General features: G+C 49.6%; 1 protein-coding gene across 2 annotated transcripts in view; it reads right to left on the bottom strand.

Moving 5' to 3' along the window:
• The window catches only part of DHX9 (DExH-box helicase 9), a 745,262-nt gene that overhangs the window by 369,879 nt on the left and 362,156 nt on the right, over positions 1-13,227 (bottom strand). The window lies entirely within an intron of this gene.

Here is a 13,227-nt window from a genome sequence, read left to right as displayed (position 1 = left end):
GTGTACAAATAGTTTCAAAATGATTTGGTTTACTATAAACATCTTTCAAAACTTACACTAATCACATGGCAAATATAAAAAAATTACCTTCAGGGTAATTCAGGTTCCCTTAGTCCATGCTCTCCTTCCTTCACAACTAGTTGTGAATGCCTGTGTTCGCAGGTAGGACGGAAAAGCTGGCTGCAAAAGATCGCTGTCTAAGAACTTTGATGGGGTAGGGCCCAAGTCGTGCGTGCATTCCTATTCGCACGGAGCCCACACCTTACCCCTACATTCCTGTGGTGCAGCAGATGGGACAATGTAAGTATATGTTTACTGTAGGGGATGGCTGGGTGGGTGTTGTGAAGGAGGGAGAGCCTGGACTAAGAACCTGAATCACCATGAAGGTAATTATTGTTATCTCTTTCGTCCTGGCTCTCCCTCCCGACTGGTTGGGACCAGACTAAAAAGCCTTAGAATAAGGGTGGAGGAGACCGCATGTACGGCATTCAGGCAAAGCACCTCTTGCTCGCATTTTGCATCATTTCTAGAAGATGCATCCATAGCACAGTGCTTGAAAAAGGCAAGTGGGGTAGCCCAGGTAGCCGCTTTACAAAATGTCTACCATGGGAACATGCCTGGTAAAGTCTACAGATGCTGCCTTGGCTCTAGTGGAATGACCCCGGAGTCGCAAGCAATTCAAGTCATAAGCTTTGCCGACACAAGAGACATCCCATCTAGTGAGGAAAGCTTTAGCTGCCTTTTTGCAAGGAGAAGGACCACCGTAAGTAACGAAGAGCTGGTCTGCTTTAAAAAAAAAAGTTTGGTAAACTGTTTTTATTAATTTTTAAAACAAACAATACAACCCAAACTGGCAGCGCTTTTTGCAACAATCACACACATCAATTAGTCAAGAGCACTGCCCCCCCCCCCCAATTCCTCCCCCCTCAAGAGCTTGTTTGTCCTTCACTTTCCGTATCTGCTACGTGTGGCAGGGTATCACCTCCTGAGTCTGCGGAATCCGTTATTGTTCCAAACAGTCCTGCTATTAATACTCTCCATGCCATCAGGGTACCCACTTCTTCCCCACTCATGCTACATGCCTCCTGCCATACCACTGTTTCAGCCTCCGCCCATTTCTGCAATTCCCGCCACCATACCTCCACCCGTGGCTTACGACACTGCTTCCCATCCCATGGCAATCCTCCGTTTTGCAAGCACATATGCCAAGTCCTTCAATTTCCCAACATGTTTAAGTTTCCGTGGTCTGGGAAACCCTCCCAACAGGCAGGCCCAGGCTGTATCTATAATGAGCGTGACCCCTTTGTCCGCTAGTTTTTGCGCCACTTCTCCCCAGAAACTCTCAATCACTGGGCAAGACCAAAACATGTGCGTCATATCAGCATTTTCCTTGTCGCATTTTGGGCACGCTTGTCGTCCCACATTTCCGAACTTAGGTATTCTCATAGGGGCATTATAAGCTCTGTGCGTTATATACAACTGTATTTGTTGTAATCTAGCATTTCTTGACACCTTCTTGTGGTATCCCATAGCACGCTCCCACATCCCATCCTCCTTCTGTGCTCCCACCTCGGTTTCCCAATCCCACCTCAAATGCGTCAACTCCTTCCCAACCCGGGTCATCACCATCTCATACAATCTAGAGATCTCATGCCCCCCTTCTGATATGTCATATTGTCCCCATAGTGGCGTCTGGTTCCTCCGCCAATACAGTCTCAGGCCAGATTTTACGAATATTCTGCACCAGACTTAGGTACGTGACATACTGGCCCCTATGCAAGCCCGCCTCTTCCCCTAGTCCTTCAAAATCCCTAATGGTCCCCTCTTGCCAAACATCCCCCAATGTAACCAGCCTGACCGACACCCAGTAGGTCCGGATTATCATCCTTAGTTGCTTGTCTTCCCCTGCCAAAGCAACCAACGGCATCTGCGGGGAACACGGGTACGGGTCCTCCATCATTCGACATACTCTACGCCACATCTTCCACCGAGCAACATCACCGTTCACCGCTATGCCAGACAGGTGGGGGTTCACCGCTATGCCAGACAGTTCCGCATACCTTTCCATTACCTCGAGAATATATTGAAGATTTTCCACCGGATATTTCAAATATAATAGCAAATCGTCAGCATACAGGGATATTAGGTGTTTCTCTCCCCCTACCTCGATGCCTATCATGTCATATTGTTGCCGAAGGTATACTGCCAGGGACTCAAGGGCCAGAATATATAACATCGGGGACCAGGAGCACCCTTGTCTGGTGCCCCTGCTAAGTTGCCACCTCTCGATTATCACCGCTCCTGTACGAACCCTAGCTAGCGGCTCATTGTACAGCAACTTCGCCCACCTAATGTAGCCCGGCCCCATCCCGTACTCCCTCAGGGCCTCCAGCAACCACGACCACCTGACTGAATCGAAAGCTTTGACTGCATCCAAGGACACAACCGCCATTTCACTCTCGCTCTTGCTCCCCCATTCAACCACCCGGTGGAGTCGCCTATGGTTGTGGGTTATATTCCTGTTGGGGACATAATGCTTTACCAAACGGTTTGGTCCTTTCTAGATCAAATTTTAAAGTTCTGACCACATTTAGGTTATGTAATGTTTCTTCAGCCGTAAAAGCATGTTGTCTGGGAAGAAAAACGTGAAGACCCATTTCCTGGTTTAAATGAAATTCGGTGACCACCTAAGGTAGAAAGGAGGGGACCGTACATAGGACAACTGGCATTATGGAACACTATATAAGGTTCCTTTAAGGAAAGAGCCTGAGCTTGCCAATCCTTCAAGCCGAAAACGGCTACTAAGAATGGCGTTTCAAAGTTAGAAATTCTAATTCACATTAGGTGTTAAGAAGAATTCTCAGAAATGTGCCAATTCCTCTCTACCTTAGAGACCCTAGCACCTTTAGTGGATTTTGAGGACTTTCATTTTTTACCTGGAGAGAGTAAGACCGTTTTACCCTCATTGATGGCTGGTGGCAGTGGTTAACTTTTAACTACCATGGTGTGCTTTTACCATGGGCTTCGTTCACAGCTGCAGTAAAGCACCCAAGGGTGCACTTTTTGTCCCCCCACCCCATTTCTTTGTGTAAAGGTCCACCTTGAGACTTGCTCTGCACGCCAAACCAGGTTTGGTCTCTTTGTTCATTTAGTCTTTAACGGGATTCACGAGTGAAGCCCGCTGCTGGCTCCTGGATGTCTGGCAGGGGCAGGAAGTGAGGAGGTGCCCGAAACTCCCTGTGCTTAATCCCCTTGATTACAGGAATGCACCCAAAGGCGATTGGCCGGCTGGCTGTCCGGCAAGGATGACAGCTAGGCTGGAATGAATGGGAGAAACAGGCATAAAAGGCGAGGCTTTTCGGCTGGGAAGGCAGAGTCAACCACTGGACAAAGGAATCCGAAGAACTTCTTGGAAAAGACGCCTGCTGCAACTCTTGGACTGTTGGTTTGCCCAGTGAAGCCCTGCTGAAGCTCCGAATTCGCCTCGACTAGAGAAGCCCTGCCTTGAGTTGGTGGGACCAATCAACTTCAAAGTAAGCCCGTCTGGACATCCTCTCAAAGCTGGTTGTATTTCCACTGCTGCTGGAACCGAAGAGCCAGGGAAAGGAACACCAGATCGAGTGCGTTGCTTTTAAGTTGGCCAAGATCTCCAGGAAGATCCTCTGGACTCCCAGGAAGCAGGACTGACCGAGCCTGAGCCACCTCAGAGTGCTGTAGCCCAGATGCAAGGAACACCCATCTCGACAGGCAAGAGTCTGTGATTGTGCTATTTGCTGAGACAAGGAGCTGAAACCGTGACGTGCCACTGAATAGAGGTTGGTTTTTTTCTGTCGCCGACTGTCCAGTTGCAGTGCAGGAGTCCTCCAGACGTCCTCACTCTTGTCCCCAAGACTAAGGCTCAGGAAAACAGGATCTGCAGAGCTGCACAGGAAAAGAAGCCAGCTGGAATCATTTCTTCTAACAAAAAGGTACTGTACAGTCTAAGAGACCTTACCTCTTGTTGTGTAGCCTCAATTGTTCTCAGTTCAGACTTGTCTTGGTTGCTTCTGTGGAGTTGCTAACAGCTTCCTTACCTCACAAGCCTGATGAGCTTGTGGCCCAACTTTGATTTCTTCTTTTCTACAAAGACTTCTAAAACATTATGCAAGACTTACCTACCTGAAAGAATTGCTTCAGCTCACCTAGAATTTTGCCCAACCGACATTGGCCTACCCTGGCTCTCCGACTTCTTCCCTCTGACATGGTGTTTAACCCCTTCCTGGAAGGAAGACCAACTTACTTTGCATTGGGGGTTTCCAAAAGTACTTACCTGCTTCAGAATGTGTGAGGTATCTTGTTTTATTATAACCACCTCTTTTCTTTGACATGCTCCCAAGTATTGCTCTAAATGCAACAGTGATATTATTGGCCACAGTGCCCTAACTAGTTAAGTCAGCTGAGGGTGTAGGAAGCGTCTGTGTGCCATCCCAAATGGGTACTTGCTGATTTAGAGAAACCAAGAGTGTATTCTGAAGTGTGTTACTATTATATTGCCCCTTCTGAAGAAGGGGCACTCAAACTGACTGTTAAATAATTGCTTAATCAAGAAACCTTGTGGTTAAGTTTATTTGAATACTTATCACTGTGAATCTCTAACACCTACAGCACACATTGACCCCTCTTGAGATGAGCCTGGCTGCTCAACACACTACCAATCTGTGCAGTACAGAAGTATACCAAAGGTTGGGTTCCAATTGCCAGGAGGTCTGGGTTGTTGTAGTGCACCCAAAGGGTAATGCATACAATCTTGCCTAACAGTGGCTTTCAACCAGCCACGACGACTGAGGCAGACACTGTTCCCCATCTGGCAGAACCCTATGTCCATGATGGCAAGGGCCACCGTGATGGCCAGGTCTGATGCCACTTCGCTGATGCCAGGATCAAAAGAGCATTCGCTGCCTTGACTGTTGTCGCCACTGACTAAATCACCTATCAGCCCATGGCATCCAACTTCTTCCCTCGCTGTCTGGGGGAACGGAAGCTTAAGACTAAGGATTTGAGGACTTCTTCATTGCAGCTGTTGAGGACCGACTCAGGAGAAGGCTGCGATCGCAGGGACTTGAGCAAGTACTCCGGCACCCAATAATTCTTCTCCAGCCGGTCTCTTTATGCCACAGGCGAGGCTGGATTATTAATCACCGCCAGTCCCACATCCCAAACATCGTCCAGGAGAGGCACTGCCAGAATGGTCTTCCTTTTAGCCTCTCGGCGAAGATACAAGAACTCTTGCTTTTTGGTCTCTTCTGGCGTCAGCTGGAAGAGCTCAGATGTGTGGGCAACCATGGAGTGGAATGATCCCACGCTTGGGGCAGGGAAACGCTGTCAGTGTCAGTCGTCGCTGTGTCGGTCCCTGTATCCCCAGCGGGGGAAGGGCTTATGTAGCAGTTGAGACAGAGTGGGGTGCCACTTAATCTTATTTGCCGGCGGTGAGCCTGGTGTCACTGGGGCCGGAGCTGTGGGTGCTGTTGGTATCCTCTTCTGCATCTCCGACACCAGCGTGTGGAGAGTGAACAGGATGTCCAGCAACACATCCCTGGGAGGTGGAGAGGGAGTAGGGTTGCTGAGCCCAGCGCATACATCATCGCCACCTCAATGATTCCATTGTAGGCTTTCCCCACGTCCTCCAGGACCGTGTGAATGGACACAACGTCCTATTCGTCCGAAGAAGAAATATCCGTTCCTTGGAGCACAGTAGAGGCTTCCACTGCCCCCACTCAATTATGGGGGTCGGGCTCTGGCTGGCATCCTCTTCTCCGGTTTCTACTTCACTAGTGGCCGAAGCCTCGCGCCTGGGAGGAAGGGCCACGCTGGGTGCCGCCTGCGCCCCCTGGGCCGGGTCGGCCCCTTTCTCCTAATCGAGGGCAGCCGCAACCAGCTCAATTGTCGAGGATGATGTGCCTGGGCCACCTGGTCCTTCAAAAAGGTAGGTCAGCCACTTTACCCTGCGCCTTGGCTTCTCCCGCAGCTTCCCTGGTTTAGCAGACTTCCTCTTCGAGGAGGAGCTGGAGCGATGGCTTGAGATGTGGCCAATGGCAATTAGGGAGAGTTCTCAGAAATGTGCCAACTCCCGTCTGCCTTAGAGAACCCCAGCTCATTTTGCTGGACTTTAAGACACTCTCTCATGTATTTTCTTGTTATTTATACTCTGTTCGACTCCAAAGTCAAAAGGAACAAACTGCATAGACATCTTTGCATTGTGACACCTTCAGCGCAGTGACACAGGGAAGCGTCTTAGATTTCCCAAAAGTTTAAATACCTTCTCTTGGCGAAACTGTTTCCAAGAGCAGTGAAGTGAAATAAAGTTACTCATCGTTCGGAGGCAACTCTTGGCGAACGATCTCTGCTGGAAATGCAAAGGTGCAAGTGGCTCCCTCAGTCATTTGTTGTGGTTTGGCCCGAAACCAAAAACATTTTGGGAATATGTATGAAAGATTAGGACTAGATTTGAACTGTACAATCCCTCTATCTGGCTCCCTTCTGATTTTAGGTGATCTCAGCTGGACGATTGTACCTTTGGAAAGAAAACTTGGTTGCTCTAGGCATGTATGATCACCAAGAGGATGTTCCTGAGAATGTGGAAGTCAAGCAGCTCCTTTAACATTGATGAGTGGGTGGAAGAACTACTCACCATTTCCACTTATGAGAAGGCCATTTACAAAGACTCAGGAGATGTTGAGAAATGTTGGGACATTTGGGGAAATTTCCTTGAGTTGTATGGGTAATGTATGACAATGCATTACTTACCGTAAAAGCATTTCTGATGGTTGTATCTGCTTAGATTCATATGCTGTGCATAGGTCCGACATCCAGTGGTCACTGCAGAGTATTGCATTTTGTTTTTCGTAGTCGAAAAGGGACGTCGACAAGGCGTGTCTGAAATACTATCCCTATAGTGACGTGCGTTGTACCCATAATCCCTCACGCGTCGAGGTCCCTCTGTTTGTATTTTTCTGCCCTGAGGGAGCCTTCTAGACGTGAGTGAGTACAGAAAAGAGAGATATAAAAGGAAGTCTATGTTCCTTCCATCCGAGCGGGGAGGAAGGGTGGGCGCATGTGAATCTAAGCAGATACAACCATCAGAAATGCTTTTACGGTAAGTAATGTTTGTTAATCTGCTTAGAATCACATGCTGTGCATAGACTAGCGAGCAGTACCCGGAGTTGGCGGTGGGTTATGAGAAGGAACAGTAGAGAAAAGATGTCTTAATACTGCCTGTCCCATCTGGGAGTCAGATCTCGAGTGTGCATCTAGACAGTAGTGTTTTGTAAAGGTGTGAACAGAACTCCAGGTTGCCGCTTTGCAGATGGACTCAAGGGGAACATTTGCAATGAATGCTATGGACGCCCCCGTGCCTCGAGTAGAGTGTGCTCTTGGCTTAAAGGGCAGTTCTCTCTTAGCAAGAGTATAGCAGAGAGTGATGCATTGAACAATCCATCTAGAAATAGTGGACTTTGAAACTGCATCCCCTTCTCTTCCTGCTGCCACCGAGACGAAGAACTGATTAGTCTTCCTCAGTGGTCTGGTTCTTTCCATGTAGAACATGACCGCTCTGCGCACATCTAGTGTGTGCAGAGTTTTTTCTCCCAAGTTGGAAGGATTTTGAAAGAACGTTGGCAGTTCTATAGACTGGTTTACGTGGAATTTTGAGATGAATTTCGGAGCAAACCTTGGGTGCGTGCGTAGAACCACCTTATCTCTGAACTGTAACGAAGGGGTCTAGAACAGAAAGAGCCTGTAGTTCACTTACTCTCCTGATGGAGGTGATAGCTATTAGAAAAGCAGTCTTAAGAGTGAGGTGTTTAAGAGATGCTTTGTGCATGGGTTCGAATGGTGAGCCCATGAGTCTGGTAAGTACCACGTTAAGGTCCCATCCGGGAGTTGGGTAAGCTATCGGGGGGGTGTATTCTCTTTACTCCCTCCATGAAGGCCTTTATAACAGGGATCTTCCACCACAACACTTTGAGTTGGGAAGTGGTGTATGCAGAAAGTGCCGCTAGGTGGACTTTAATGGAATTGAACACTAGACCTGAATCCAATAAGTGGGTCAGGTATAGAACAATATGTGTGGGAGAGCAGTCAATCGGGTTGATGCTTTTTCCTCTGCACCAGATGACAAATCTCTTCCACTTGCTAGAATAGCAGTGGCGAGTGTTAGGTTTTCTGGCTTCCCTGAGGATGTCCATGCATCTCTGCGGGAGCTGTAGATGTCCAAATTCTATGATCTCAGGAGCCAAGCTGCTAAGTTCATGTTCTGGGGGCATGGATGCAGAGTCCTGCCCTTGTCTTGTGACAGCATGTTGTAAGGGCAGGAGAGTTTCACTGGGGGAGATAGAGACATCTCCATCAAGTGAGCGAACGATGGCTGTCGGGCCCACATTGGGGCCACCAGTATCATGGTCACTTGTTCCTGGTGCATCTTGTGCACCACCTTGTTGAGAAGGGGAGTCGGGGAAAAAGCGTAAACAAATTTCCCAGACCATTGCATCGACAGACCGTTCCCCTTGGATTGGTTCTGGGGGTACCTGGAGGCGTAACTTTGGCATTGTGAGTTCTCCAGGGTTGCGAACAGGTCTATTTCTGGGAATCCCCATTGTGTGAAGACGTCGAAGACGATGTCTTCGTGCAGTCGCCATTCGTACTCTTCGGGCAGGGGGAAATCTCTGCTGAGTTTGTCTGCCAGTAGATCGAGTTCCCGTGGTACATGTTGTGACAGTAGGAACATGTTTTGTTTGAGAGCCCACTTCCAAATATTTTGGGCCAGTTTGGACAGTCCTGGAGAGTGGGTGCCCCCCTGCTTGTTGATGTAGTACATGGCTGTGGTGCTGTCTGTAAGGACCAACACAGTCTTGCCTTGTAGGTGTTCCTGGAAGGCTTTTAGCGCCTTGAACACAGCTAGTAGCTCCAGTAGATTTATGTGTTTGGATGCTACGTTCGGAGTCCGTGAGCAGTCTGATGGGATAGGTGAGCCCCCCATCCTGTGAGGGATGCGTCTGTGGTTAGAGTGGCTTCCGCCGCGGGTGTGGCAAAGGGTTTCCCTCTTTCCAGGTTTTCCTTTGTCCACCACCGTAGCGAGAGAACCAAGGCCTGCAAGACCACCACTAGATTGTCCCATAGTCCGCTGGCCTGACACCACTGGCTGTTGAGCCACTCTTGCATAGGGCGCATGCGCGCGTGAGGTACCAAATAAATACATGACGCCATCATGCCTAGCAAGCGCATTGCTTTGCGTACCGTCACCTCTCGACCGGTCACATATTGAGGGATCTGAAACAGCATGTTTTGGACCCTCTCGTTGGAGGGGAAGACGAGGCCGTCCTTTGTTTGAATTAGAGCCTCTAGGAATTGTTTGATTTGGCTGGGGTCTAGGCTGGACTTCTTTTCGTTGATGGAGAAGCCCAACTGGAACAAAAGGTCTACAGTCTTTTGGGTATTGGAGAAGCATGTTTCGTAAGAATCCCCTGTTATAAGCCAGTCGTCGAGGTAAGGGTAAACTGGGATGGACAACCTGCGCAGGTGGGCCGCTGCCACTGCCAGTACCTTCGTGAATACCCTTGGTGCCGATGCTATGCCGAAGGGTAGCCCTCTGAACTGGTAGTGTTTGCCCTCTATCATGAACCTGAGGTATCTTCTGTGCGCTGGCAACATTAAAATATGAAAGTATGCATCTTTCATGTCCAATGTTGTCATGTAATCTCCCTGTGATAGCAGTGGGATCACTTCCTGTAAGGTCACCATATGAAACTTCTGGGGTTTGATAAACTTGTTCGCTGGGCGCAGATCTAATACAGGGCGCATGGGTTAGATCCTTTTTGGGTACAAGGAAGTACACTGAATAAATACCTTCCGTTACCTGAGATAGAGGCACGACCTCTATGGCTCCTTTTTCCAGAAGTTGTTGTACTTCTTGGAGAAGGATGGCAAGGTGTTCCGGTGTCATGCGTCGTCCCCTCGGGGGTCTGTATGTTGGGGAACCGTTGAATTCGATGCAGTATCCATGGGCTACGGTGGAAAGTACCCAGCGGTCTGACGTTATTCCCTCCCATGCTGGAAGAAAGGATGTTATCCGGCCCCCGACCGGTGTTGCATGGGTGGGGACGCAAATCTTCACGTCACTTGGTGTTATTGGGGGCTTGGGAGCCTCTGGGGGCGGACCCCCGACCTCTCCCTTTGCCATGGCGCTGGCCTCTTTGGCTGTACTGCCCACTATTGGTCTGATAATTGGTGGCAGGGTAGTGTTGCTGCCGATTCTGCTGTTGGCGTTGGCCACGAAAAAAGCGTTTGTTGCCATAGCCGCGTCTGGTAGTGGGCTTAGAGATCTGGTCAAGAGTTTTGATAGTATCGAACTCTTTTTTAGCCATCTCCAGAGCCTCATCCACCGCTTTCCCGAAGAGGTTTGAGTCTTCAGCAGGTTTATTTATTAAAGACGCCTGTGTCTCCGGTTTGAACCCTGAGTTGCGCAGCCATACATGGTGTTTTAGGAGTATTCCCTGAACCAGGGAACGTCCCGCTGTCTCTGCAGCATCCAGAGAGTTCTTTACAATACTCTGGTTGACCTGGGTTCCTTCGCCAATAGTTGATAGCAGGCGTGTACGTAGAGGTTCCGGCGCTTCTTCGGCGTCTTTGCGCAGTTTGGCCCACTGCGCGTCTGCGTAGCTAGCTAGCAAAGAATTGTTGTTCGCAATTCTTGCCGAAAAGGTAGCCGAGGATGTGACTCTCTTTGCAAGGGCATATAACCTCTTGCCCTCCTTGTCAGGTGGTGCCTCGCTGGTGGACAGCGGCACCCCTGCCCTCTTCCTTGTATTAGTTACTACAAGGGAATCCGGAATGGAATGTCCCCTGATGTACAGCGGGTCTGAGGGTGAAGGAGTGAAAAGTTTTTCAATTCTTGGATTAACTCCTCTGATTAGTGCGGGTGTGGATAGCGAAGGGATGATTCTTCTCTTCACTGAAGCGAGGAGGGGAATGGTCTGGCTGACCGGGGGTTTCGCCTTAATTACTCTTTCCACAAAGTCTATTTCAGGAGAGATCTCCCCAGTGTCCAGTTCGAAATGTGCTGCTGCTCTGCGCAACAGGGCATTGAATGTGGGCTGATCGTCAATGGGAGACGTGTTTCTAACAGGTGAATTGTCAGGAGGATTAAAGTTCAGGACATCAGTGTCCGAATATACTGATTGGGATTGCCAGGGATGAGAAGGTCCTTCTTCTGGATTTTCTCCGAAGCCTTCTCCTACCATGTCTGGGCTGTCTTCCAGACCTTCCTCCTGGTTCTGTCCCCTCTTCATCGTCCACAAATTCATCCTCCTCCTCCAAGTATTGTTCCTCGCCAGTAAGGTCATACACATTATGGAAATCTGAGGCTGTGTCCTGCTGGGGATTGAATAGTCTCGGGAATTTGGCCCTGGGGTCCTCCTGAGGCCCTTCTCTTGTTCTCTTGGGAGTAGGAGGGTTCTGGGTCTTCATAAACCTCTCCATTCTCTCCATGCAGAGATGGAGCCTTTCCATGGTTTCATGGGGTACCCCTGAGCGGTCTAGCGGGGGAAAATTAGTGTCATCTAGCTGAAAACGGCTCGACCTCTCTCATAACGTCGAGGAAAGTGTCCCGTCGCCTTCCGAAAAGCCTTCCGGTGTGCTGGGGGGTCCCCCCGACTGAAGGGGGTAGTCCCTGTCTTTCTTCTGGCTTTTTCGGCGTGTCTTTCGACCTTTGCGTAGCGCTCGACGTGTCTTTCGGCGTACGCTTCTGGGCGTCGGCTACAACGATCCTCGCCAAGCTCTCTGCGACTCGTTTGTCAGCTTTGGGCTGTGGTTTCGACGTTACGGGTGTCGATCGTTCTACGGCGGTGTGCGCTCTATGCTGGTGCGCTCCGGCCGATGGTTTAGGGGCGACGCCCTTATTTGCCGAAAGCCCAGTCGCTGGTCGCGGCTGCGGTTGAGTGAGGGGCTTCGTACCTGAACGGTCCGAGGAGGCCGCCGGTGGAACCTGCGTCTCCTTGGGCGCTGATGCTTTCTTCGTCTTTGACGAAGAAGAGCCATGGGTTGTGTGTTATCGTGTACGTCAGTGTCGCCGGGGTGTTCATCCCCATAAGCAGGACGTGAGCCGAGCCCGTCGGGGCCAGGGACAGACGACGAAGAGCGCGAGCGCTCTTTAGAGGGGTCTACGACTTCCGTAGCGGAGGTCGTTTTATCACGTTCCTCGTCACTTTCGGTGGTAGCAGCGGCGGGTGAAGAATCGGCCTTCAACATAGCGTAGGCCGCCCACCTCTTCACCCTACGGTCTTTTAGAGTCTTTGTCTTAAGAAGCCGACAAGCCGTGCAACCCTCCTCTTTGTGATCGAGGGGCAAGCAGCGGTTACACCGTGAATGCTTGTCCTTCCAAGTAAACTTGCCCTTGCAAAGCGGGCAAAACCTAAAGGGTGTCCTCTCCATAGCCGAGGCAATAAATCGTGAGAACGACCCCAAGGGAAAGGAAGGGGAAAAGTAAAGGCATTCTCAGAAAAGAACCAGAGATGTCCCACGACCCCACTCTCACTACTGTATTTGGCCTGCGAGGCCAGGCCACGTGTTCGGCAACGCCGAAGGATCTCCTCCGCTCGTCCCCTCCGTCGAAGATCTTGCTCGGCGGAGACAGCTTCACAACTGCGTCGAGGGAGGGATCGATGTGTTATATATTAAGTAGGAAAACGACCAAAGGTCGAGGAGAAAAAATCTGCAATGTCTCTCGAGGAGCTCCGCGTAAAGGCGACCAGTAGCTGGGCGGAAAAAAACAATCTGGGGGACCTCGACGCGTGAGGGATTGTGGGTACAACGCACGTCACTATAGGGATAGTATTTCAGACATGCCTTGTCGACGTCCCTTTTCGACTACGAAAAAACAAAATGCAATACTCCGCAGTGACCACTGGATGTCGGACCTATGCACAGCATGTGATTCTAAGCAGATTAACAAACATCAGAAACCTAATTATTTGGTCTACTAGGTCTCTGGACTGTGAGCTATAATACCAACATGGCTCACTCTGTCTTATTAACTGATGCTTTGTTAGCCATTAGCAATGCTTGAGTGTTTCATTATGTTTAGGCGCTTTATTGTTTGTTCCATTTTCTTTTTCTTTCTTCTCATTTATTTCTTATTCTTTTCAAATTACCTTGGTACTGGTTTGATATGTTTTTGTGCATGTTAACATGTTTTAG

The sequence above is a fragment of the Ambystoma mexicanum genome, chromosome 1q (assembly GCF_040938575.1).
Source record: "Ambystoma mexicanum isolate Mex_15411 chromosome 1q, UKY_AmexF1_1, whole genome shotgun sequence".
In the NCBI taxonomy this organism is placed as follows: Eukaryota; Metazoa; Chordata; class Amphibia; order Caudata; family Ambystomatidae; genus Ambystoma; species Ambystoma mexicanum.
The sequence above is the reverse complement of the archived record's forward strand: the minus strand, read 5'-3'. Positions and strand labels throughout refer to the sequence as shown.